The 27,190-nt window shown below is 36.1% G+C and overlaps 1 protein-coding gene and 1 pseudogene across 1 annotated transcript in view; both read right to left on the bottom strand.

Annotated features, from left to right (window-relative positions):
* Lrp1b (LDL receptor related protein 1B) overlaps positions 1-27,190 on the bottom strand; it is a 2,166,816-nt gene that overhangs the window by 1,236,166 nt on the left and 903,460 nt on the right. The window lies entirely within an intron of this gene.
* On the bottom strand, positions 4,481-4,882 carry LOC103727340 (annotated as a pseudogene).

The following is a 27,190-nucleotide window of genomic DNA, read 5'->3' as shown; positions in this document are numbered from 1 at the left end:
CTTTCTCCCTTCTAACAGTGACTATATATGTAGACAATCTCAACAGATTGATTCATAATTTTAAATACTTCTAAAAGAAATACATTTCTAAAACATACCACCAAATACGAATGTTTCATAAGGACTTGTAATTAATTCTGATTGGTAATTGCTACTATCTTCGTGGAAGGTTTATAACTACCAAAATTCATGTTTTCAAATCACAATTCTGAAGGTAATGATGTTAAGAGAGAGCATTTTGGAACACAAGGTTTGGTCATGATCCTGGATCCCTTATGCATGGAATTAGTTCCCTTTCAGGAGACTCCAGATAAATGTGCAGCCCTCTGTTTGACAATGGTTATATGAAAGGCATTTACCAGCCTGCAACCCTCATGAGGGCCTCCCTCAGACCCAAATACTGACTCTGGATTTACAGATTCCAGAGCTGTGAAAAATAATTCTCTATTTTTGCAAAGCATCCAGCCTATGCTACTTTATTTTAGAAGCCAGAAATCATCAAGATAACTGCTTTGGAGTTGTCCAAGGTGAAGAAATCCCCAGCAGGAAGATTATAAGAGCCAGAGGGGGTGGATGACCACAAAGAAACAAGTCTTCCAAAAATCTGGTCAGTTACTCATATGAACTCACAGCAATCATGACATCATGTAGAAGTCCTATGCAAGCTCAAATAGACAGAATCCCTGCATAGACATGGGGAAATTGTAAACCAACCTAAGGAACTTCTGGAAATTGATGGCTACCAGGAGAGGGAAAGACTGTCTTACGGGGTTGGGACTCTTGGTGGGCCACTAGATATATCTACACTGAACATTGGAGTACACAAATCATACTCTATAGGACATTTATATATATAAGCGAGAGTTCCTTAAATTGGGCAGGTGGCAGTGGATCTAAATGCCATCAAACTCTATAGTATGAAAATTGCAAACATTAAATTTTTAAAAATTAACACTTTTCTCTAATTGGGGTTTAATTAGTTGAGTTTACCTTTGGAGCAGAGTTCTAGGTCTAAGTAGTGAAGCATGTCTCTCTGCACTCACTCAGAAATGTGCCGTTTAGAAAATTAGGTCTGGAAAGAGATTATTACTAATAACTGAAAACAAGTGTATAATACTGAAAAACAGATTATTGTATTTGAAGGAAGTTTTCAAGCGAAGGAATCAGAATCTATGAGCTTTTCATTGTTTGTTTATCCTTTAAGTAGGAATAAAATGAACAAAAATTCAGTATATATGAAAAATATGTTGTGATATTGGGTAAGAATTGCACATGGCTTAGAAGTTGTACTTCATATACCCCTTAAAGGATTCTATATACTTTAGCTCTTACCCCATATTTGTTAGCATAATTGTATCCTTATTTTCCAGGAGTACTAACATTAATCAAAGTGTGTCCAAAATTCATGAATGAATTATTTTTACATTGGAAACATTTCACAAATTCATGATCTGGCTTTCAGGTTCTTTATTCTGGTCTCACACAGAGATTCCTGTATATATTAATGTAATTATGTTCCTGCTTTTAAACATCTGAACACAATAAGTAGAAGCATGATGACATCAGGTGATCTGAGCTCCACTGGTGGTCTGGTATAGGAACTAGCCTGACCTTTGGATTCATCTCTGAATCCCATTCAGTAAGCAAAAACTATCTGAAATCTAATTCTATTCCATAGTAACCCGAATAGCTCAGTGGTCTTCAAGGGTGTATAACATCTCTATGAGTCACAGTTTATTATTCTCACTTTCCAAACAGAAAAGCTGAGATCAAAAGATATGAAATAGTTTGCCACAAGCAGAAAATAAGCAGCAAGCTTGGGTATGTGATAGCCCACTACTTGAGCAGTACCATTTGCTCAGGAGTATGTGCTGATTATTAGCCACACACTATATTGACATATTGATATATTGTTTCAACGTACTTCATAGTTGCAGACATGCCAGCTGCCTTTGACATTTTCACTGAACACCCCATAATTTTCAGTGACTTAGTCATTAGACCTCTTGTGAAACAGTAAATCAGTAGCCTAAAAAAATATAGAATGTTAATGGAAAATATTAAAATTCTTACTTGCTTCACATTTAATACATTGGAGAATAATCTCTCAGCTTGAGTAATTCACTACACAAAATGTAATATATAGGATAAAAATAGAAGTAATGATAGTACAATGCTGAACCAAATATTTTGAAAATTAATAAAATTGTGAGAAACTTTGGGAAAAAATTTTATCATTCAGGAAGGAAAGAAAATGTCTGCTAATCATAGCTTTTATTCCTGGTAAATATTTGGTATTTGAAACATAATTAACTCATACAATTAGTGCAAGTTATTTGCTATCTTGAAACACTAAATATGGGCTTTGAATGAAGTATACAAAGCAGCAGATTACCCTTGGTATCTATTTCCTCAGTCTATGAAACAATTTTCTTATCCTCCAGGTTATGCAATTAATCTTCTTGGGTTACCTCTCTTTTGATTCTGATTGCTCTCTTGTCATGTTCTTATTTATTACATTGAAAATATGGGTGAATCTGAACCTATGGTTCCAAGACAACAACCTTCTTCCTTTTTCCTGGTGACTGAAAGCATTTGTTTTTATTCCACTGCATTTTCCGCAAATCTTGTATAGTGAAAACAAAATCTGTAAGGCTATCTGACTATGCCATACATCAATGTCAAATCTATTCCAGTAGATTGTATTACTTAGATGATTCTGTTCTATATGATCTAAACTCTTCAGACAAAATAGCTGTAGCAATACTTGGGAAAATGTTGTTGTATTAATTAGTAAAATACCAATAAAGAAAGCTTGGTCACTGTCTTTTAAATGAGAATGGAGGAGGAGGAGATTGACATAATTAACTAATGCTAGGGAGTTAGGAGAATGTTACATTCTCCTAGGCTCCTAGGTAATAAACGGCCACCAACAGGCATCTTCTTTGTTTTAAAAATTCTTTTTGATTCTTTGAAAATATTATACAATGTGTTTTGATCATATTTACACCCCTTCCCCATTCCCACCTACCCTTGCTTCTCCCCCAACTTCATGTCCTCTATTATTACTTTAAAAGCTTGAGTCTAATTTGTGTTCTCCAAATGCCAACAGGCGCTTTCTAAGGACTAAAATGCTTAAAAATATTTCAAAATCAATGACCATGTGGTAATCTTCAATTTAGCTTAAAACTTATGCCTCAAAAGCAGAGGTACATAGTCTTACAATTTTAAATATTTATTGGTACATTCTTTGAGAACTTCATGCATGTATCTGACACATTTTGATGAGATCCGCTTTCTACCTTCCTAGGTTCTCCCCTGTAACAAATGAGATAACAGATCAACATTTTTGGCTGGCTAGAATAGATTGATTCATTATTTTGGTTGTTATCTTAATCTAGTGAGGCCCTAGCTTAGACTTTGTTCTCACTGGCAAGCTCCCCAGAGAGCTGGGCATGGGAAGCTCCTGAACAGTTAACACACATCTTATTTTTACTGAGATGGCTCAGGCTCATGCACATAGCTCAGAGTCAGTAGATGCAAAGGCAGCCACTGGGAAACCGAAGCAGGCTGAAAACGAGCTGCAGGAGCTAAGAACTTCAGAACAGTGGACAGTGGGCTTTGAGTCTGTTCACTTCTGACTTTCCTGTAAGTCAATTTTTTCTCTTTTTTACTTAAAATTATTTTGAAACTTCTTGAAAGCATTCTCTTTTTTGTTTGAATTTTAAATTTCTATTAACATAAAAATTAATATTCATGGTGTCCCTTTCAGTTATCTTCCCTCCCGTTCTCGTCCTGGTGTCCCCGTGCTCCTTCTCTGTGTCCCACGGGATCTTTTGCTCCTCTGCTTTCTTACTGCCTGTCGTGTTGACTCCCTTCTAGTTGCATAGTCTGTACCCCCTCTCACATCCTCTATTCACATACACACAAGCAGTAAAAGTTAGGATCCACATATGACAGAAAACATGCTATATCTGTTTTTGGTTTTTTGTTTCATTTTGGTTTGGTTTGGTTTGGTTTGAACCTGGGTCACCTCACTTAATGTAGCACTTTCCAGATTCATTCATTTTCTGCAAATTTCATGATTTTAGTATTTGTTGTGGCTGTAAATAATCACTATGTATCACACCACATTTCTGTTCTGTTGGTGGAAATCTAGACTCCTCCCATTTCCTGGCAGTTGTCACTATTCCATCAGTAAACATGGATGCACAACCATCTTTGTAGTAAGACATAGAGTAATTCGGGTCTAAACCCAGGAATAGTACAGCAGGGGAACATGGTAGTTCTCTTTTGAATTTTTAGAGGACTCTCAAAACTGATTTCTATAGTAACCCTATCAGTTGATACTTCTACCAGCAGTGATTAAGTTTCCTCTTCCTCACATCCTCTCCAGCATTTGCTGTCATTCTTTGTTTCTTGCTTTTTTTCATGCTTTGTGGTTTTATTTAAGCACAAATAACAGGAGCATGTGAGCCGTCTATTGTTTTTCTTCTTTGTGCAGCCTGTCGGTGGGGTTGGTGACTCTGATGGCCAGCTGTGCTGTTCTTTCAAGGATGACTTTGTGGTTCTTGGAATATATATTGTTCGAGATCTCAGCACAGAAAAATTTGTTGCACATCAGGAGCACTTCCAGCTCCTTGACATTGTGGACTAGCAACTTCTGGAAGCCAATGGGCAGCATGTGGTTTGATTTTGTAGCTCCCATACCCAATGTTGGGCATCAAGATCGGACCCTTGAATCCTCTCTGTACCCTGTTTCAATACCTCTGGGTTTCTGCCAGTTTTGCTTAATTTTGGCACATCAGTCAGACTGGTGCCGGATGAACTTGGTCCTCTTTTTGACAATCATGGGCTTCACCAGAGGTCTGAGGGCAGCCATGATGCCATGCAGAAGACGGCACCACCTCACATGCAGCGCGGAGGAAGAAGGAGGGAGCAGAAGTGAGCAGGGGCTGATGGGTGTCATTTTTCTTCTTGATCACAGCAATTCTGAATCATGAGACAAAATCTCTAAGTGATTTTAATTTGCATTTCCCTGATGACTACGGATGTAGAATATATTTTAAAAGTATTTGATGTCTTTCTTCTTTTGAGAATTGCTCATTTATTAACCCATTTCTTTGGAATGGTTAGAAGTTTTGTGATATGTGTTTCGTTTTGACTGGTTGGAAGTGTTTGGTTTGGACCACACTCTATGTATTCTACAATCCCATGTTGAACCACCGCTGATTAAATTTTTCTCCCATTCTCTAGGCTCTCTGTTTCTTTTGCTGCACATAAGCTTTTTAATTTCCCTGGTCCCATTTTCTGATTGAAAACAAATTATATTTATCAAATAGCAAAATTTATCTGTAAAATCACATGTATTTCCTTCATTCTTTAGCACCACAAAATATTCTAGCATGATAACTGTGCCACGATCTACAAGGATATTTCAGTTTCAGTGAGGAAAACAAACTGGGGCTAAAGGCCTTTTTACTTAATATATTCAGATTATCTAGGATGGTTTATTGTTAACATCAATTATTTTTACCAGGTACAGAAATCATTTAATTAGGATAACATGTGTTATTGATATTAAATGTATTTAAAAATGGATTTGGGTGAGAAAGTTGGCTCGATTTTATAGCAGATTCTTCAACTTCAATAAGTTATATGTCATATAACTTATTTTATTAAAACAAATTATTTGTGTGTATGTCTGTGTGTCTTCATGTGTATATGCCATATGTGTAGGGATGCTTGAGGAGGTGAAAAGAATGTATTGGATCCCCTGAGGCTAAAGTTGCACAGTTGTGAGTCACCTAGTGTGGGTGCTGCGGTTCCCTGCAAAAGGTGTGAGCACCCTTGACTGCTGGGAAATCAGTCCAGCCCTCTCCTATAGCTTCTAAAATATTCAGTATGTATGATTCAAAAATATTAGCTGCTTTTAAAAAATTACAATCACTTCATATCTTTCCTTCACATAGATCTACATACTGACTGCATGCTATATACTGAGGTTTTTCACATATTATATTATGTTTCATTTCACTATCAACTTGACTGGATTTGGAGTCACTAAGGAGACACTGTTATGCTTGAGCCTTTGAGGTTATTTCCAGAGAGAGGTTTAATAGAAAAGGAAAGACCCGTTCTGAAAGTGTGTGGTATCATCTAATGGGCAATGGTTGTGGGGCCAAATAAAAAGGGTAAATGAAACGGTAAACGGGACACCAAGCCTTGCTTCCTCTGCTTCCTGACTGCAGATGTGATTGACCTTGTGATCCTGCTGTCATGACTCCCTGCTATGATAGATTGTATCCTCAGACTATGAGCCAAGGTAAATACCAGCATTGCTTTTGTCAATCATTCATCACAGCAGTAAAACAGCAGCAAATATGGATATGATTACTTATCCCTAAAAACAATTCTAGATGTTACACTGTTAAAATTTATGGTAGCAAGGGAAGCTAAACAGATGATAAGAGCTGAAATTTAAACCTAGTCAATCCACCTCAAAACAAGGATATTTTTTCTAGCAAGTGGTAGTATTTTTGCCAAATTTTAGAATTTTAGTTAGAGCTACATACATGAAACTTCCAGGTCTGTTTGTCCATTTTTATTGTCTTCTAGCTTGGTTTCTTTACCTTTGGCTATGCATTATATTCTTCTAAATATTGGAGAATGGGAAAAAGAATAATTTATTTGTGATCTGCTTTTAAAAGCTTCAGAAAAGTATTCAATAGGCTTAGTTTGAAACGCTCTGCGTCTCCTATTTCTACAAATAGAGAACACGTCAAAGAGGTATGGATAATATGGCAGGGCCATTAGTGCTCTTGGCCAAATTCAAACACTGAAAGCTAATAGCTTAGAAGCTCTGTGATAGAATTAAGTTGTGGAGCCTTAGGGAAAATACCAAGGAATGATGGCTCTTATTTTTCATTTTCTAATGTATATGGAAGTCTCCTGCATGTATGTATGTATGTATGTATGTATGTATGTATGTATGTATACTACAGGCATGTCTGATGCCCACAGAAGGTAAAAGAGGGCATTAGATATTATGGAACCGGAGTTATAGATGGTTGTTAGCTCCATGTGGGGGCTAACAATTCCAGGTCCTTTGTAAGAGCAGCCAATGCTCTTAACTGTTGAGCCATCTCCTCAGCCCCATGTCTCTCTCTTCATAGCTGGGATTCATTCCCTTATTAAAGAGGTCATGTTAACCCTCTTATCCATGCAGTTTATCTGAGGATACAGCAAGAAATGGCATCCTTGAGGGATGAATGCTCGCTAGGTACCAAATGCACAGGTACCTTGATCTGATGATGCCTAATCTCTAACAGTATAAGGCACACATAAGTTACTCAATGTAAAGGAACTTAAAACAAATGGAATAAATCAAGGAAACTGGAAAAAGGAAACAACTTTTCAAAAGGAAGGGGATACTGAAAAACTTTGTGAAGAATATTTGATGTGCTAGGTAGACAACATAGGCACTGTGCTCTCAGTTTGTGTCCATATGACAGATTAGGCAGAAAAAAAATAGAATGCAAGTAAAGAAGCCCTTGCATAGGTCAGCATTTTCATCTTAAGCAACTGTTTTATTATTTATTATTTTTATTTTATGTGTATGAGTATATCTCATGCATGTGTATAAGTTCACCTGAGTTGTGCAATGCCAGCGGAGGTCAGAAGATGGCATCAGCTTCCCTGGAACTTGAGTCATGGGTGGTTCTTAGCTGCCATGTAGGGATTGGGACCCGAACCTGGGTCCTCTGAGGAGCCAGTGCTCTTAACAACTGAGCCATCTCTCCTATTCCTTTACTTTAGCAATTATAATAACAAATAAGTCCATCTTCGAAGGTCCCTTGACTTAAGCACTGGTTTGAAAATCTAACACAATATAGTGAATCTCTCTAGGCCTCATTTAGCTCATCTGTTAACACAAATCTCATGAAATGAGAGAGATCGACTTCAGTCATCAATTAGAGCACATGATGACCTACCTTTTCAACTAAGATATAATTTTTAAAACATGAAGAACTTTGGCATCCGACCCTCAAAGATCATACATAAACATAAATTAAAAAGAAACACGAGAAGCTGGTGGGCAAATTCCCTTCCTTCTCTCAAATGAAGCTTTCAATTTTAGTAGCTGAATTGGAATAAACTGTTATAAATTAGAGAAAAGACAACGATTTGTGAAATCAGCTAAAACCTGTGATTATAGAGATCACATTGGTAAGTTTGAAGACAGAAACACCAGGAAAAGATGAACAATCCAACCTCCAAGGCTAGCTCCTAGAGAGTGTGCACTCTGATGGCATCAGAAAGTAAGTTTGTCAAGAACATCCCGTCACAGGGACCACCAGGTTGGAACAGCTCCTTTACTGTTTAAGTTTGCACTCTCCCATCCTGAGTCTGCTTTCCTCTTTTTTCAAATTTTACTTTTGGTTACTTCTTCAAATGTGTAGACTCTCATTTCACCACTATTTTTCTCATTCTCTAAGTCTTCCTGCACCAATTCCAAATTAATTAACTTTTAAATATCTTCTAAGAATTTTGGCTTTTTAAGATTTCTCATTAAAGTTCTACTTATTTGGGGGGTTGGCATTAGATTAAAAATCAGTTACTGTTCTCAATATTTTAATATTTTCACCTCTGCTTTATCTGAAAGCAAAGGCTTCTGGACACTGATGGTGTCTATCTTATTTGAATAACCATTTCTATATTCTGCATTACGGATTCTAAATAAAAACATACTCCAAAGTTTCTTCAGCAGATCAGAGTTTAAAGTTAGAGGTTGCCTGATTCATCTGCCTTCAAATGATATTTCCTAAGAACTTTGACTGTGATAAAGTGATATTTCAAAGCTTTCTAAAAGGATAAATCCCCTCCTTTCCTAAATGCCACCACATCATTTCATGGTCATCAGTTTGCTCATATAATTGCAAGTCGATTACATTTTGCCTAAGAAATGTGATTTAAAAGTAGTCCCCTAGTGGATAAAGAGTTTAAAGAAAAATCAGGAGGTTTTTTTCGGTGTGTTTTATTTTTCCTTATAAAGTAATTAACTTGTGATTTAGCAGGGCTTTAAAAACATTACGTATAAGAATCTTCAGCAGTGTTTCGCCAACCCAAGAGTCTGAGATTTAAAGATTACATCTTTTAGAATAAAAAAGAAGAGGCAAGAAATTGCAGTCCTTGTGGCATCTAAATGAAAGGTACACAATTTTTTTCCACATAGAACTCTCAAGATAAAATCAAAGGAACAAGTTGTAGCCACACACCTGACATTCATTAGATCTGGTACATAGCTATTTTTTTTTCTTTTGGTCTTTTTGAGACAGGGTCTCTCACACAGGTATTTTTAATAGAAATCATATAAATGTGAGGAATGAGCAGAACACCTCCCACTCAATATGGTTGAAAGAGATAGATAAATGTGCATGCAAGCAAACTTAATTTAGAAACAATTCTCTTTTAATTAATTATTTTATGTGTATGAGACTTTTGTCTGCATATATGTAAATGTAACACGTGTGCAATGCCCACAGAAGCCAGACGAGAATGACAGATCCTCTGGAACTGGACTAAAACTATGGATGTCTAATAACATACCATATAGTCACCAGTAACTGAACCCGGGTCCTCTGTAAGAGTAGCCAGTGCTCTTAACTGCTGAACCATTTCTCCAGCCCCTAGGAAAAATTCTTGTACACAATCAGCTGCTAAGGTGGCATTTTCAATTTTTTTTTATTCAGAAGAAAGTTACATGAGTTGATTAAATTTTCTATGATTTTGAAGGTCCACATATTCATATTTTATCAGAGACCCAGTTCATTGCTCTGATAATTATCTTGCAGGTGACAGTTCAGACTTGTTTTCAATTGACTCTTGAATTACATGATCTTGCTAAATTCTGAAATACTTTGGTAAAATGCTGTTTCTTCTATTTTTTTTTTTTTTTTTTTTGGTCTTTTTGAATCAGGGTTTCCCTGTAACCCCAGTAGGCCTGGAGCTCACTATGTAGTTCCAGCTGGCCTCAATCTCTCAGACTGCTGCCTGGATTAAAGACATGCTATTTCTGACTTGGCTTTCATGTTTCTCTCTGCTTTCCTTTCAACCTCCGTGTTGGTAGCTGTTGGCTTTCTGTGTTTGCATCCTCCTTAAATTTATGATCAAGATCATAAATATTATTATTTCATTCCATAGATTATAATGAACTTATTAATATTCACTATCAGTTCTGTCCTTTCTCAGTGAATTTGTACAAAAGATCATATTCATGATAAAATAATAATTTTTAATAATTGTACAAAATTCTTTTCCCTTTAAACTTACTGTGGAACTCATGGTTTTGATAAGAATCGTTGCCTGCTTTGTTGGCCTTGAGAGGTTCTTTTCCTTTTAAAGTCAAGTTCTTTTGATTACAGATGTCGTATCGCCCACAGTACTACCTATGAGTCTGTCTTTTCAAATTTGAAATGACATATTAATGCTTGATTTCTTTGTCATTTAACAGCATTATTACCATAAGAAACAATTTCACCTTCTACCTAGCTTCTATCAGGTTGAAACAAGGAAGAAGTAGCTTTTCAGATCAGAGTTATGCTCTTACCAGTTTTGTAAGAATCATTTAAAAAGGGGGAAATAACTTTTGAAAACTTAGTGTGTAAGTGAAAACACTAAAAATGTTACTCTTAAGATGGACAAGATGGCAGAATAGAGGCATCTAGAACTCACCTGCTACTCTACAAAGAACAAAGCAAGAGGAGTGCAGTAAACTGAGTAGATGGGAGAATCTTGTGACTCAACAGAACAGCAAGGCTGTTAAAATCCAGAGACTTGGGGCAAGCAGCACAGGAAGAAAAATTTTATTCCAGCTCCAGGTGCTGTAGCTGTACAACCAGGATATACAAAGCTGGCATACAAAAATCAACTGATTTATTTACACCAGTAGGAATTTGCTGAGAAATAAGTCATGAAATCACCTCCATTTGCAATGACTGAACACACGTATAGTGTGTGTATAACACACACCACACATAACCACACATTTTCACACACACACACACACATACCATACACAGACATATATATACAGCACATGCATTTATACACACACATTTATACGCTCAAACATACCATACACACATACACTAACACACTATGTACACACTAATATGCCATCCACATACTCTCACATACCATACATCCATAACATATATACTTGCTCATACACACCACTCACACACACACACACACATGCACACACACACACTGATATAAACTATGTATCTACACTCACACACCATACACATGCACAAACATACCACATGCACACATGCTCACACACCTATAGATAAACATAAATATGGATGTGAAATAACTATAAAAAGAATTTCAATATATTGATGAAAGAAATTGAAGAAGACAGTGAAAGGTAGAAAACCTACCCACATACATGGATTAGGATTAATAAAGTCAAAATAACTACATTACCAAAATAATCCACAGACTCAACAGAATCCCCATTGAATTCTAGTGACAGTCTTCTAAAAACTAGTAATTAGAAACCTGAAATTCAAGAGTAAGCACAAAAGATAACTGGCTAGTCAAAGCAAACCGTACCACAGAACCACAGTAATGAAAAGAGCATGGTACTGGCCCCTAAACAGATGGAGTAGAACAGACAACACTGAAATAAACCAATCTACCTTCTTTGTCTACAAATATAACAAAACCATACCTAGGAGAAAAGTCTGTTTAAAAAATGGTGCTGGGAACATGGATGTCAACATGCAGGGCATCGAAGTTTGACTCCTTTTTCTCATACTGTAGAAAAAAACAACAAAAACAGATCACAGAGCATAATGTGAAGCTTGAAATTGAAAGTACCAGTGGTAAACATAGGAATGTGTGGGATTGAAAAAGACCTAAAGCCTGCACATAGCAAAGGACACACTCTAAAAAAGAAGAGGCAACCTTCATTATGGGAGACAGTTTTTGACCACTATTCCTCTGACAGAAGGTTAATATGCAGAATATATAAAGAACTCAAGAATGTTAACAAAAATAAAGTGATAAACAATCCAATTCTTAAAATTGGGTAAATGATCTGAGTAGAAAATTCTCAGAATAAAAGAAAAATACAAGTGTCAGTAAATATATGAAAACAATGATTAATATAATTAATCATCAGTGAAAGTGAAATCAAAGTACAATGAGATTCAATCCCACACATACAGAAGAGCTATAAACAAACAACAACAAACCCCAAAGGCACAATAGCAGATGTTGGCAAGTATGTGAGGAGAAAGGAACACTTTTGCACTCTTGGTAGGCATTTAAATTAGTATAGCTATTATGGAAAAATAGTATCTCTATACTACAAAAAGCTAAAAAATAAAACTACATATGATCTAGCTATGCCACCCTTGTGTAAATATTCAAGGAAAATGAGGTCAGCCTATTAAAGAGATACCTGTATATATGTTTATAAAATAGAGACTCTTTTTTTCGGTCTTTTTAAGACAGGGTCTCCTTGTAGCCCCAGCTGTCCTGGAACTCACTATGTAGACCAGGCTGGCCTTGAACTCACAGAGATCCACCTGCCTCTGCCTCCCGAGTGCTGGGATTAAAGGATTGTGCCACCACACCGGCTAGGGCTAAGGACCAAAACATAAAATAGAGACATATTTTTAGAAAATAGAGACCTGCGTAAATGTTTATAAGACTTGTATAACATGCCTGTAGTATAGGGACCCACATAATATGTTTGTAAAATAGAGAGTGTATGCTTTGTTTATTGTAATATTACTCACAAGAACTAAGATATGAAATCAGCCTATGTATTTTTCAAATACAAATGGATAAAAGATATAGGGTATATGCACAATGCTGTACTGTCATGCTTAAAGAGAAACCAATCCCTGTCATTTGCAATAAAATGGATAGAACCAGAGAATATGCAGTAGTTAGAGTACAGCTGTGGGTATCAGTTATAGCCTTGGTCCTGTTTGACAAACTGTAATTTCATACTGTGTATATCAGACTAGATGGCATTCTATGTGAAGTTCTAGGATTCTCCTGTTTCTGCTTCTTGTCTTTCCCCAGAGACTGCATGGATAAAGCAGTAAAGCACAGTCAATCAGTGTCTTAACTCCATAACATACTATAGCCATTCATTTAAATTATCACAATCCTAGAAGAACAGAGTTGCTAGTCGGGCACTGAGAATTGGCAGTGTTACTTTTTGAAGAAGTGCAATGATATCAAATATCAGATCAAGAAAGGAGATTCAAAGAACGGATTTGTGGAGAACTACCAGGAGATTCAGATGCCGTGCCTTCTGCATGTGACTGTGGGTTTCTTAAAGAAAGCAAATTTAGAAGAAGTTTTAAGTATGTAAGTATTAAAAACAACAATAGCAGAAAGTTGAGAGAGAGAGAGAGAAAACGGAAATGGAACAAAGGAACCAAACCCAATCCGGAAGTAATTAAAAGGTCAACAAGGATTTTTCTGACCACTTTTCCAACTTAAACAGTATACAATAGAATACATAACTTCTCCCTTTGCCTTTCAGAGGGTAAAAGCACCGGGTTTGGTGGCATAAGCCTTTAATCCCAGCCCTGAGGAGCTGGGACTAGGGAGAGCCCGTCAAAATAAACAATAAAAAGAAAGAAAGAAAGAAAGAAAGAAAGAAAGAAAGAAAGAAAGAAAGAAAGAAAGAAAGAAAGAAAGGAGAAGAACAAGGTGAAAGCATTGGCTCTTGCCCCTAGCTCTCAAGAAATGGAAATTCTTATAAAGGGTTCTAGCAGGAAAAGCCATTGCATCAAGAGAGTTTGCAGATGTAAACGCGACTTTACTTTAAAGTTCTTTTTAAACAGTCAAGCACTCATTGTGGGATGAACCATCATCACACCAAAATACCTTGAATAACTGTAAGGTTCCATCCATCTTTATCTGCTTTGATTAATTGGTATATTTTACCGATATTTTATTTAAAATTTGCTATACTCTCAAATCAACACAGAGCAGCTGGAAAGCATACCCTTGCTTTTTGTTCTTGGTTTCAATTTTCTAAGGACTCAGTCACTGAGCTAAACATATTAATTTGAAACTGAAGGGGAGAACAGTCTTTCAATATTTGTAAAGCTTTCTTCATATTGCAAAAAAGATCAGCAAAATTAAGGTACAGTTTTTTCTCTGCCTACCATGAAAGAGATTGTTAGGCTAAGAGATCAAAAATTGTTTTATGCCTTCCCTAGATCAAAATATATTGACACACATTTCAACAAAGCACTCTTAATTCTAACAGCTAAGGGCTCTGATGTTGTGTATTGAGAAGAGAAAACACATAAATTTTAGTACAACCAACAAACATGTTTATTCCTAAGGCTAAACGCTATTTTTTTACTGTTTTTCAGGAATTTGTCTTAAAATGTATTTATTCTTTGATCATAAGCATTTTTAAATGTGGACAAAACGTTAAGTTCTTAAAGGTGATTTTATAGCGATTCTTAAAATTTCCTCCAAATGTTCAAGTAACGACTACAATTATAAATTAATTCAAGTTATGTGAGTCAAATAAAAATAAGCTTGAGTTTCAAGACATTTTTAAAAGTCTATTCATTTAGCTCATCAAACATGTAAATTTGAGATGAGGTTTAAACATTTGGGAGAGATAATGCATGCACAGCTTTCTGTCAAAATGCACCTCTTTGTAAAAGCTGCTCAGTAAGCAAAAGAAAATTTTTACAAACTAATTTGACCTTGAAAGAGAAAGCATAGTTTTATCAATGAGCTGTAACCAGTGTTGACTTTGGGGATTAGCCAAATTTTATTATGCATATTCAAGTAGATGAAGCAGTTGTCGAAAGTACTCTACTTGATCACAGCCTGTCAGTGAGTATCAAACTGCATCTTATGGTGGTTTTCTTGTTGCAAATGTAGAAACATGTTATATGTGAGTCAACTGTGTCTGGCTGGTTTACAAGCAACAGAGAAGTAGAATGGAAATAATAACACTGAAAAAGCTAAGTGCAGCACACTAGATTTGTAACTTTCAGATGATTTAGTAAGCTCTAATTTCATGGCTCTTCTGATCTGTAGCATCAGTTCCCAGACCTAAACAAGGTGAAAATTTCCTGCTGATATTTTGACTATACCAGCTCTGATTTGATTAATCTGGGCTCTGGTTTGAAATTCTACATTATGAATTCATTTTCAGTTTATGCCACTGCTATGCCACAACCTAATTGTTCCAGAGAACAATTCTTCACAACCTACCATGAAACTTTGCAACGATCTTGATTAGCTGAAAAAGCATGGCAGTCCCAAATAACTACACTACCAATTTTGTTAATTTGCAATACTTCTCCCCATCATATTTATTATATTTTATTATTGTTAGTATTACAAGGCGCACTCCTAAAATCACGAATTTTTATGACTTGAGCCAGTAAAGTGATGAAACAAGAACAGAAGTCCCACAAACAACACAAGTACACAAAGAATAGTCAACACTAATGGTTTAAAACTTTTATTCCAAATTTTGAAGAGGACCGTAACCAAATGGAAAGACTGTGTGTTCTGAAATAAGGTGGATTGCCATTCAGGTTGACATCTACTCTCGCTTTCTTTGGGTCTGGTTTTCCTACACTCAGGCCCTGCAGAAGTCAGTGGTGTTTCTCATGTAGACTGTCTAAATACCCTTTTCCCAGGATTTTAAAACAATAGGAAAAATGTTTTTGCCATTTTCTTTCTTTTCTTTTGAAAAATGTTTTCAAAATCTATTAATTTTTTAGATTAATCTTTATTAATCAATTGAATAAATATATGCTATAAATTTGTGAAAGTCTAGTGGTCATATTTGAAGATAAAGACATAGAAAACAGTTTTGGGTTCCACAGGCCTAATTATTCTTAATTGGAGTATAAAAGGAGCCGATCCCAATCTAGTTGCCCAACTCATTTCAGTCATTCTTAGCTACCAGTTAGTTGAAAGATACAAAACAACCACAATCCAACAGCCAAACACATAGACTCATAAAATAAAAAGCAAAACTGTAGGCTCAGTTTTATTCTACAACTGAAGGGATATCCTCAGAGAACAGCATGCTGCATTTCACATCTTTGACTTTTGCTAATCTGACCTCCATACCTGTGCTGCAGCAAACACCTCCTGCACTCCAATCTCTCTCTCTGTCTCTCTCTCTGTCTCTCACACACACACACACACACACACACACACACACACACACATACACATACACACGTGCATGTGAACACACACTTGAAAAAGTGAAAAAATGCAAGAAAAATAATACATGTAAAATGCTAAGTTTAGCCACTGGCATTCCAGAAATCATTACTACAGCTAAAAGTGGCTTTGGTGCTTACTTGTGAATAGACAAATTGGCCATGAACCGTCCATATGGATGAAAACTCTGAAGTCTCCTCCTACCTATTTTATCGACCTTAAAATTTAATATTGTTTCATTTTGTCTCATAATGCTTTCAAACTTACTTTCCAAAAGAAGAATCATTAATGAATGAAAGATGAATTTCAGTACAAAACTAATTGCAATACTTTATAAATCGTTGAAGCTAGATAGAGGATAAATCTCTGTTTCCAGTGCACCAGTGCTATACTTCCAAGTGAATTAAGTAAGATATTTATTTTTTTAATATTTTATTTATTATTTTTATTTTATGTGTATGAGTGTATTGCCTGCATGTAGGTAAGTGCACCCATGTCGTGTAATGCCCATGGAGGACAGAATAGGTTGTTTGGTCTCCGGGAACTGGAGTTACAGACAGTTGTTAGCTGCCATGTGAGTGCTGGGATTCAAACCCGGGTATTCTGCAAGAACAACCAGTGTTCTTAACTGAGCCATCCCTCCAGCCCCCTAAGTAAGATATTTCAAAGAAAAATCACAAAAGCAGAAACATTACTAGACTTGAAACCAAATTCTAGGACTATATTAACAATTTTTCTACCTTCTTTATGTTTATACTCCAAAAATACCTGTGTTCTGACCTAAGATATGATTGCTCTTCTTATTGTTGTTTGTCTTTGTTTTGGGGTCAGATCTCCACATGTAGCCCTGTAATCCTCCTTTCTTCAGTTTTTGAGTGCTGGGATTACAGATATGTACCGTGAAGTTCGATGATGATGGGTCCTCTTACAGTTCTGTGTTTCTGGCGCAAGGAGTCCCGAAAGCATTGTCAGTCTTTTTACCAAAAGATTCAAAGAGCATTTAAATAAATTCAAGACATTGTTGCCAGTCCACATATGTTTAGACTTCTAGATGCTGACTCCCACGTGGAGGAACCTTTAGACTGCTGGGTGTTTCACTCATCACTAATTTTCTGGTTCATTGGAGCATTGCACACTTCTTTTCTAAATCTTTCCACACACCTAGATTAAAGTTTAAAAGGGAAAAATGGCTGCCACAGCAGTATAGATAACAACAAAAATCATAATCATTAACAAAGCTTACCTCAACAGCATAAACAAGTAAAACAAAGAATCATTAAAAAATGCTCAATCCTATAGAGTGAATTATATTAATTTGGGGGGAATGGCCAATCTTGTTATTTTTTCAGAATACCACCTTGCTAATTGAGTCTATGGCCATGTCTCTGAAGGTTCTGACATAATAATATTGAGAGATAGCAATACACTACTCTCATTGAAATTTAAAATATTTTATAATATTTAATATAATCTAAATAATATGAAAACACAGCATTGAATACATAGTGAAAAACTGTCAACAGAGAGTTGGGATGCACTGTCTCCTCCTACACCTTCCTTCTTCACCCCATGGCCCAAATCTCCCCAGCCCTATCCTTCCTCCCTGGTAGTTCTCGTTCCCCATTTACATCTGTTGTGTTCACTTGTCCTCCACACCCTTCCCTATAAAATTCTATTTTATTTCATGTCCTTGCTCCTTCCAAACTTTCTGGTATTTCCCTGTACTTAGTCCCACTTAAATATACATAGCTAAATTTAAGCTAAGCTCTGTATTATATCTGTCTCTATTCCTGAGCCTTCTCACTTAATGTATTTTCTAGTTACCTTCATTATCCTGATAATTTTATTTATCTTTACAGCTGAAAAAATTCTTTGCATACATAATGAATTCTAATGAAAATGAACAGTAAATGGAAAGGAGTCCCTTTTCAAACATATTCAGTATGTTGTCAGACACACATTGGGTTTCTTCATGGGTTTCTTCCATGTATAAGTTTTGTTCCTATCATATTATTTTACATCCTGACTCAGTATAATCCTTATCTGCCTTTTCTCTTTCCTTTGATAGCTCCATTTCTAAGATCAGTTTTATTAAGTAATTGAAAAAAAATATTTTCATTGTGTTAAGAAAAAAGGGGAAGAAAGTATGTTTCTTTCAGGATGATATTTGTCTACTTCCTCTTCAGAAAGGGTAAACATGTTTCATGTTGCCTATTCTCTCTAGTAAGCATTACTAAATTACTGTATGAGACAGACATTCTTTCTCTCTTTAATTTAAATTCTAAGCTAACCTGAGTAATTCTAGCACTTGGGAATGTGAGGCAGGAGTGTTGCTGTGGGTTCAAGGTCACCATGGTGTACAGAGGAAGATCCTATTTCAGAAAAACCTAAACAAGAAAGAGTGTGGCTGTTGACAATCAAAAACAAGTGTCAACCTCTCCCTGGAGAAAGAAGCTGATGGATGCTTATTGATAGTCAACAGCCATGGAGACACAAAATACTGCAGTGAGTTCCTGTTCATTTATTAATTTCATACACATACCTAATTCTGAAGCAAAATATTTTGTTCAGAATGGTGTTGATTTCTCTTCTTCAGTGTACAAGTCTTTATAAAGACAGAGATCTCCATCCCACATATGGAAGTTGGATTCAAACAGCTCTTCTTGGAAGTAGAATATTTTTGACAGGGTCTCCCTAATCCTAGCCCACCTGTAAGTCACTATGTCAAACAGGCTGACCTGGATCTCACAAAGATCCACCTGCCTCTGCCTCTTGAGGGGCTGGGATTAAATGCATGCACTACCACACCCTGCATGGAAGTAGAGTATCTTTTAACAATGTAGCTCCATAAATACAATTTAAAAAGAACCATCACCATTTATCTCATTAAATTCATGGATTGAACACTGAACTTTGTTTTCTTTGAGACTGACATAGAATTACAATGATTGTCTTTGAGTTGTGGTCAGGCCTAGTTCTAGAATCTGATGAGATAATTTCAAGTTCTCTTCAAGAAAAATGAACAGTTATGTACTTTGTAAAGACAACATATAAAAACTCAACCAATACTCATAGAAATCTGTTTTCTCACATTAAAAGGTAATAAAAGACTGAAATACAAATTATTTTTCTAGTTATTAAACATCCATCTAATGGGTAATCCATATTTGAATACTTTATTCAGGAAATATTTATGTCATAATTTTCATGGTTTCTCAAATAAGATCATCTGTAACATTCATTTCTTGAAAAATCATTGTTTGTTGTTTACATTTTTTTCTACTATATGCTTTTAGGTTTATTTGTTGCATGCATTCTAACAGTAATTTTCTTCTAGTATAAGAGGAAATGAGTTGTTTAGAAATTTGTGATGAAAGTTCTAAGAGTAGGCATAGTTTCTTATGTTAAAATGGCATGAACACTAAAGGGTCTGGAGACGACTCCCTGAGGGAGTTGAGCTTGAGTTGGTCTCTCAGGATTAAGATATTTCATTTAGTAGAGAGGTTAGAGACAGGAGAGAATATGAAGGACCAAAGCTGGAAGGCAGGAGGCCTAGAGAAGACAGCACTGAAAGCAGCAGCTCCCTTGCTTGTTTGTGTGTCTGTCTGTTTTGGCTATGTGTCTATAATACTTTTTCAATACCTTAAAAATCTGAAAAACTCTTAAAATCCCAAACTTTTCTTTTTGTTTAGCTTCACAGCTATAGCTCTTTTGAGAGGTTTAGAGAATACATAGAGAAGCAATAACAACTTTATGTTGACTCTATTGGTTGTATTTTCACTCACAAAGGCAGATCTCCATAGGCTGCATGCCTTAAAAAGTACTGGGGATACAATCCTGAGTGACATGGTACTTATTGTCAAGAACTGTATGGTAGAAGCCTTGTAGAAATGACTTTGGCAAAAGTCATTGTTGGATAGGATTTGGACTTTTGCTTCACCTCGCAACCAAAAAACTACTACCTATAATGTAAACAAACTCACTGAGCTCTTGTGACCTAGGCATATGATCTTGATCCCTCAGGATCCCACATTGTCCTCTACCCAAGATAGTGAATGAATGTGGCTGTGTTTGAATTAACATTATCAATTCACTGCTAATAACTCATTGAGAAGTCTGCTTGCTATTGTGTGTATAATATAGTTGAGGCCTATGGATTAAAGGGCAAGATTCTCTGATCCAATAAGGATGAGTGGATTCGAGCTTGTAGTTCCCCAATTGATGCTTCAGAAATATTTTGAATAAAAGTATGGCTGGCGAGGCCTGTTTCAGAAGCACAATCAATGAGCGATCTGAAGGAACAAGCTATCAGGGTTCAGGCCCATCTTGCTACTAAAACTTAATGCTAAGAATCAGTTTGATTATTTATTCAGATCTAATCCTATTGACAGTAACACTTCAAAGTCTGTGAACTTTGTTAAAGATTATGCTATAAAAATCTTTTGATAAACATATTTTCAAAATTTCTATTGAAAATAAAAATGGTTTCCAATGAGAAAGCATTACCTGATCTGATTTTTTTAATTGAAAAATAGTTGTTCACTGAATGAAGGAAAAGATCTTATCTGTTAGAAAGAGAATGCTTATCAGTATCCTGAGAAACAGCCTGGAGGCCCCAAAGAAATAGTGAGGAACTTGAGAGTATTTAAGATGAATGGAAGGAAGGGTTTGTATTGCAGGAAAGACAGAGAATATGGTATGTAATTCTGTTTATTGTGGCATCGAGGAGTTCACCATGTGACAAGCCCTTTATCCAGTACTGGTATGTATTTGTGGGGATGTGAATCCCCAGCAGCCAGACCAAATAAACTCTGGTTCCAAAACTTTTATTTGTCTCTAGGAACGGTAAGAATTTCTGTGCAGTTTTCGATACAGTGATCAGACTATACTCCTAGCACCCAGTGGATGAAGGGCAGAGATACTGCTGAATTCTACATCTAAAAGACACACTTCCTGCCATACACACACCTTTAATCCAAGCACTTGGGATGCAGAGGCAGGTGGATCTTTGTGAGTTCGAGGCCAGCCTGGTCTACATAGTGAGTTCCAGGATAGTTGGGGCAACAAGGAGACCTGATTCAAAAGAACAAAACAAAAACAAAAACAAAACAAAACACACTTCCATGCGCAATAAAATTTACCAGGAACCACATGTCAATAGTGTCATTTGAAAAGCCTTGATAGAGGCTGTGTGGTACCAAAGAATTGGAGCTTTGTCTGGAAGATCTGATAAATCATTGTAGGATTTTAGAAAAACTGAAACATGATTTTCACATACAGTGTTCTGTCAGCTGTGTTGGGGTTTGATCAGAGAAATCAGGAAATATCAGAGAAGGAGGACTTGTTTTTAAGTGAGTCTATCAATCTAGTAGAAAAGTGATGGCAATAACAAAGAAGTGAAGAAAGATGTAGCAAATCGAGTTGAAGGGAAAGTTTATATGTCTTTATGACTGCATACAGCTTTAAAGAAAAGAATCTCAAGTGAATCCTACATTTCTGCCTTGAGTAACTGGAATAAAAGTAGCTATTCATCAGGCAACACGAGGCAGAAAACAGCTTTGGAAAGAAAAGATGATTTTACTTCTATACCTCTCAAATTGGGTTTTTAAAGGGCAAAGAGCATTTACAAAATATTTGGGTACTTGAACCAGAATAAAATGCAAAGAATAACAACAAAAAAAGTAGTCAGGAACTACATGGCAAATTTCAGGGCTGAAGCAAAGATTATAGCTTCAGGAGTGGATGGGTGACTGATAGGCCAATGATGACAGGAATCAATGAGAATTCATCCTGCAAAAGTGACCTGAGGGCATGCAGGCTGAAGTTTAGCAAACCTTGATAAATAATTTTCTGAGACCACAGGATTAGTTAGATTCACATCCAAATCTATATTTCTTTCTTTATTTTTATTTTATGTGTATAAATATATTGCCTGCATGTGTACAAGTGCACCCATGTCGCACAAAGCCTGTGCAGGTCAGAAGAGGACATCAGATCCCCTGGATGGAGCTATGGATGGTTGTTAGCTGCCATGTGGATGCTGAGAATTGAACGCAGGTCCTCTGCAAGTGCTCATAACTGCTAAGCCATCTCACCAACCTCCCCCTACATCTGTATTTCTTAAAATATATTTTTTCTACTGCACAATGTCCTTAATCTTCTAGGCTAATTATCTGGATTTGCTGCCTTCTCTCAAAAAAACAAGGGACTATGAAACAATTGATCAGAGCTCAATAAAGTGATCGGATGATGTTTATTAAGGTACATAGTCAATGAATGTTGAATCTATGATCATTAATTTCTCTTCTTTATAACTAGAAGGATAAATTTCTTACCATTTCTTTGATGTATGCTAATTAATTTCTGATGATATTTTTCTTATTTCTTTTCTATATACATACATTCGGAGGAAGCTAGGTGGACCTAGTGTGTATATATGTGTGCGTATGTATGCATCTATATGTTTTGTCTACCTTTCTATACGTACATTTGCATATATATGTATATGTGGAGACACGTGATCTATTCATATATAGAATAGCAAGTGAATAATGAGTGAAAACACATGGTATGTGATCTGAGCTTTCTTATCTCTGTTATCAGTGACAAAAAAGTCAAACTGCAGCTCACTGTTATCATCTATAAGACACAATGGTTTATTACTAAGACTAAATATTCTCTGCTCACATTGAGTACTGCCGATTAGAACTTTTAAGTAAGTGAGGTTGTCCTATCATTTATATAGTGAATAAAATGGGTAATAATGGAGTCACAATTTAGGGGTGTTGGTATTATGATGTTATCTCCAAATCCATGTAATTTTGAAGATGATGCAAGCACTGCATCAAAATCCCATTAAGAACATATTTTCAGACCCATGAGATAAAGCTATGTGTTCCAATTACATCTCTTAAAATAAAAAATTGGACATGAAAAGTTTATAATGCCTCCATTTTGGTATAAAAATCAGTCACCTTAGAACAAATCCAAACAAAATGAAAGATTGACAATCATAACCTCACAATTCAGCAACTCTCACTTACCAAAATGAGGCTGTCAATTGACTTTATATGAGTTTCACATGAAAAATTGATACTTTTCCTTGAATATAATTTAAAGTAATATAAGAAATTCAGCATTAACTTTCAGAATAGGCATATTATGTGGTATAATCTCAAAACTGAAACTGATTTATTAGTACATAACTAGTTCTTTTCCTAACTTCAGGAAATGCATTTTAAAAGCTCCACAACTCTCAGCACAACCAACTTACTTTTAAAGCTCTATAATTGTAAAACTCCATGTTTATTTAAAAAGATTTGACACTCTTAAATTTTTTTCAGGTAAATTCAAGTTGATCTATAGCTCTTTTAACATAAATACCACAAGAATAAAATACAACGAAATGGTTCTTTTTTCCCAGTGAACTTGTAAAATGAGATCCTACATCCAACTTCAGAATTTTGCCAAGGATATTTATATGTAGATAGAGGCAGAATTTTTATTTGATGCTTAAGAAGTGCATTAGGTATTGGTGTTCCACTTAATATACAGCATCTTTTCTTCTAGGCACTTTTAGCTTCTACACCACCCAGGCTTGACCTTTACCTGTCATGTGATCAGGCACATGATGGCACCCATGGATCTGTCTCACCACACTTTCATGGTTCAGAAAGGTGAGCTGGAAGTGAGTACATGGTCACAGACAGCTTTTTAATGTGACACAGCAGGAAATATGAGCTTCCTGCCCAGTTCAGTTCTTTTTTCCTCTTCAGTTTTTTGGGGTGATGTGAGGTTCATCTAGGTAGATATGCTTGCATTCATGGAGGGAGGTGCACTCATGGGGGGAGGGAGAGAGAGAGAGAGAGAGAGAGAGAGAGAGAGAGAGAGAGAGAGAGAGAGAAAATACATGTGTGTGTGTCTGTGTGTGTGTGCCTGTGTGTGTCTCTGTGACACACAAGTAAAACTAAGCCCAGAAGAGTCCTAGTTGAAAGGAGAGAATGCAAATACAACTGGTCATTTTATCCTTTATAAGAATGTACCTAAGTCTTCTCCAAGGGCCCCTGTCTTCACAACACTAGGATATTTCTGAGAAGGGGCTTATACTCTATCTTTAACATCCAAGAAAGCAAATTAGGCTTGTTAAGTTTACAAAGATTTTAGAATATGAGCTTATCTTGTTGAAATGAGTCTGTTCCCAGTCCTCTTATATAGAATAGATTTTACAAATCTGGATATAGGATCTTCTTGGAATGCCACATCTGTTTCCTTGGTGATATGTGGTAATAGATCCTCAGTGACTAGTGTCACTGCAAACAATTTCTAATGGTGTGTTTTACTCAAATGGATTGTTTCTACTTGATCTGAGATAAAAGGATAAACATAGGCTTACTTTTTCTATATCAGAGCCTTGAAAAACATAAAATGCATGTTATATATTAAACAAGTGATATGCATATAATAAAAAGTTTATTGCATCCCAGTTTTCAACTAAAACCTTTCTTCTGAAAATTTACATATGAGTATTCTCTTCTGTCCTTCCTATTCAGAATATTTCTATTGAAAATGGATAAGTCAAAGGCATTGCTACCCCTGAGCAGAGGCTCAGTCAGGTCTCTGCATCTTTTGTACTTTCTATTTTGTTTTGTTCTGTTTTTAATATAGAAATAATGTTGCAGCCTACTTTTTGTTCTCCTTGAAAACCATTTTGTGTTCATTATGTAACTTTCGACAGTCACAAGAAATTATGTTTCAGCATATTACTAATCATTAAGGGAAGACAAAATCATAGATTGTCTTCAGATTTCCCTACTTTTTCATTCCTTTTGGCTTATTAGTAGACAATATACATTGATTTCCATATTAATTAGTAGCATAACTATTTTCTAGCTCTTAGTAACTATCTTGCGATTGTTACTTTTTAAACTTTTTATATATGAAAGTAAACAAAAGTCCTAAAATACAGCCCTTTATTTATGAATAGGCTTGTTTGCATGAATTTTTTAATTACATGAGTACATTGGTAATTCTTTCCTTGCTTTGACAAAATACATGACCGAAAGCTACACAGTAACTAATCTGTGACCTGACTGATGCTATGTTAGTTCAGTTTTGAAAATAAACACAACTTCTTGGGGACCCGAGTTTCTGACAAGTTCCCATCCATCATAGTTTTATTTTTTGTGACATCTTTCACCGCTGCAGCTACTGCCACCCTGAGATGGTTTGTGACAGGGACAAAATGAATAAGAGACTGGAGGAAACGAGGAAAAACGTATTGGAGGGCCGTGGGGCAGGGTGGGTGACAGGTTTTCCGCCCTTTGAGCATTAGGAATTCCCTTTCCTGTTTCTCTTGCAAGAGACAGAGGCTTCCGGAAGGCATTCTGGCAGCATCGTTCCTTTTCATGTGCTGAGGTCAGAGGAGGGAATAAAGGGGGAAAGAGGGGGCACGACAAGCCAGGTCAGCTGTACTTGGAATTCTTTTCTACTTCAATATTCTTGCTCCCGTTTCTTACAGAGACCTAATTTGTTGTTCCAAGCACACAGTTCAGATTTCAGAGTGACACTCACAGAGAGAGAGAGAAGGTATTAAAAAAAAAAAAAAAAAGTCCTTATTTTAGCTTACCCAGTATCAGAGCTAATCATTTTCATTTTACTGTCTTCATTTCCTATCTGGGCTGTTGTCAACTCCTCCTAAATTATCCACAAAGCCATTTTTACCTCTTCAAATCCATGCTGTCATCCTGTGGCAGCCAGCTAGAGTAAAATGGAAATTTTATCTTGTTTCTTTTCACTAGAAACATTCAAAGATCCCAGTGGTCTCAGAGGTAACTATACAGTGTCTTTGCATGCGTGGTTTAAAGATCTTCTGGGTCGCCTGGGCTGGCTTCACGTGCAGCTTGTTTAGGCTGCTCCTAATAAGTCTGACCAGCTAAGCATTCACAGGATATGGCTAATACCCATGTTCCTTAGTGTTGGCTGATATGGTTTCTCACACAAGAAATGAAATTTTTCCCACGTCTACACTCAGGTAATGCTTCTTATCCCTCAGAACTTCGAGAAGTTAATGCTCCTTCCAGAAATGTTTCCCTGAACCCTGGGTGGGACTAAGTGTACATGCTCTGACCTTGCTCCCTTCAGAATGTTTCTTTCATGACCGTGATCATACAAAAGCTAGGTTAATTCCTTGAGTCAAAATAAGAGTGAAAACGATCATGAAATGTAGCTGTCTTAAGGTCCATGATCTGGGCTTATGGAGAAGTAGAGACCATGTCTTGGGACAATTCCTGTCTATAGCTGTACTACTTGGGTTCAGAACCCTCCTTCAGTGATACCAGACTGTCAACAAATTATATATGCCTTGTTAATTCATTTTTCTCATTTACAAAAAGACAGATGGCCACAGAACTACTTCAGTGGGTTTTTGATAACTGGTGAGACAAAGCATTGAAATCACATAATTCTGGCTAAAAGGCTATAGGTATTCTTTACTGTGCTCAATACAATATAGCTGAAAAAAACTAGACCCAATTCTGACTAGAACCCACAGGACACTTTTCTAATTCTGAACCTGTTTTATCTCTGGTATAATTCCATTAACTTCAAATAGAAGTCACTGCTGATCTATGTCTTTCATTTTAACTGTGTTGTGAAGTTCACATATTAGCAATAATTATCTTTGCAATATATTAACCTCTTCTTTGATGAGAAACACTGCAATACAAGTTTGCCCTACATTATTTAATTTCATCTAAATAAATTTCATTAGCTAGATGTTATTTTACTTTTATTAGAGTAACTAAGACTTAAACATTTCAAGTCGTTTGTTCAAAATCACAGATATGGTAGACCATAGATTAATATTTAGATCTTTATTTTTAGTGCTAAAATCCATGCTCAGAATCAGTACCTTATAGCAAAGAAGAGGTTAATATAT

Source organism: Nannospalax galili, unplaced genomic scaffold, assembly GCF_000622305.1.
Source record: "Nannospalax galili isolate Female #2095 unplaced genomic scaffold, S.galili_v1.0 scaffold87, whole genome shotgun sequence".
NCBI lineage: Eukaryota > Metazoa > Chordata > Mammalia > Rodentia > Spalacidae > Nannospalax > Nannospalax galili.
Note: the sequence above shows the minus strand (reverse complement) of the source record. Positions and strands in the feature narration are given on the sequence as shown.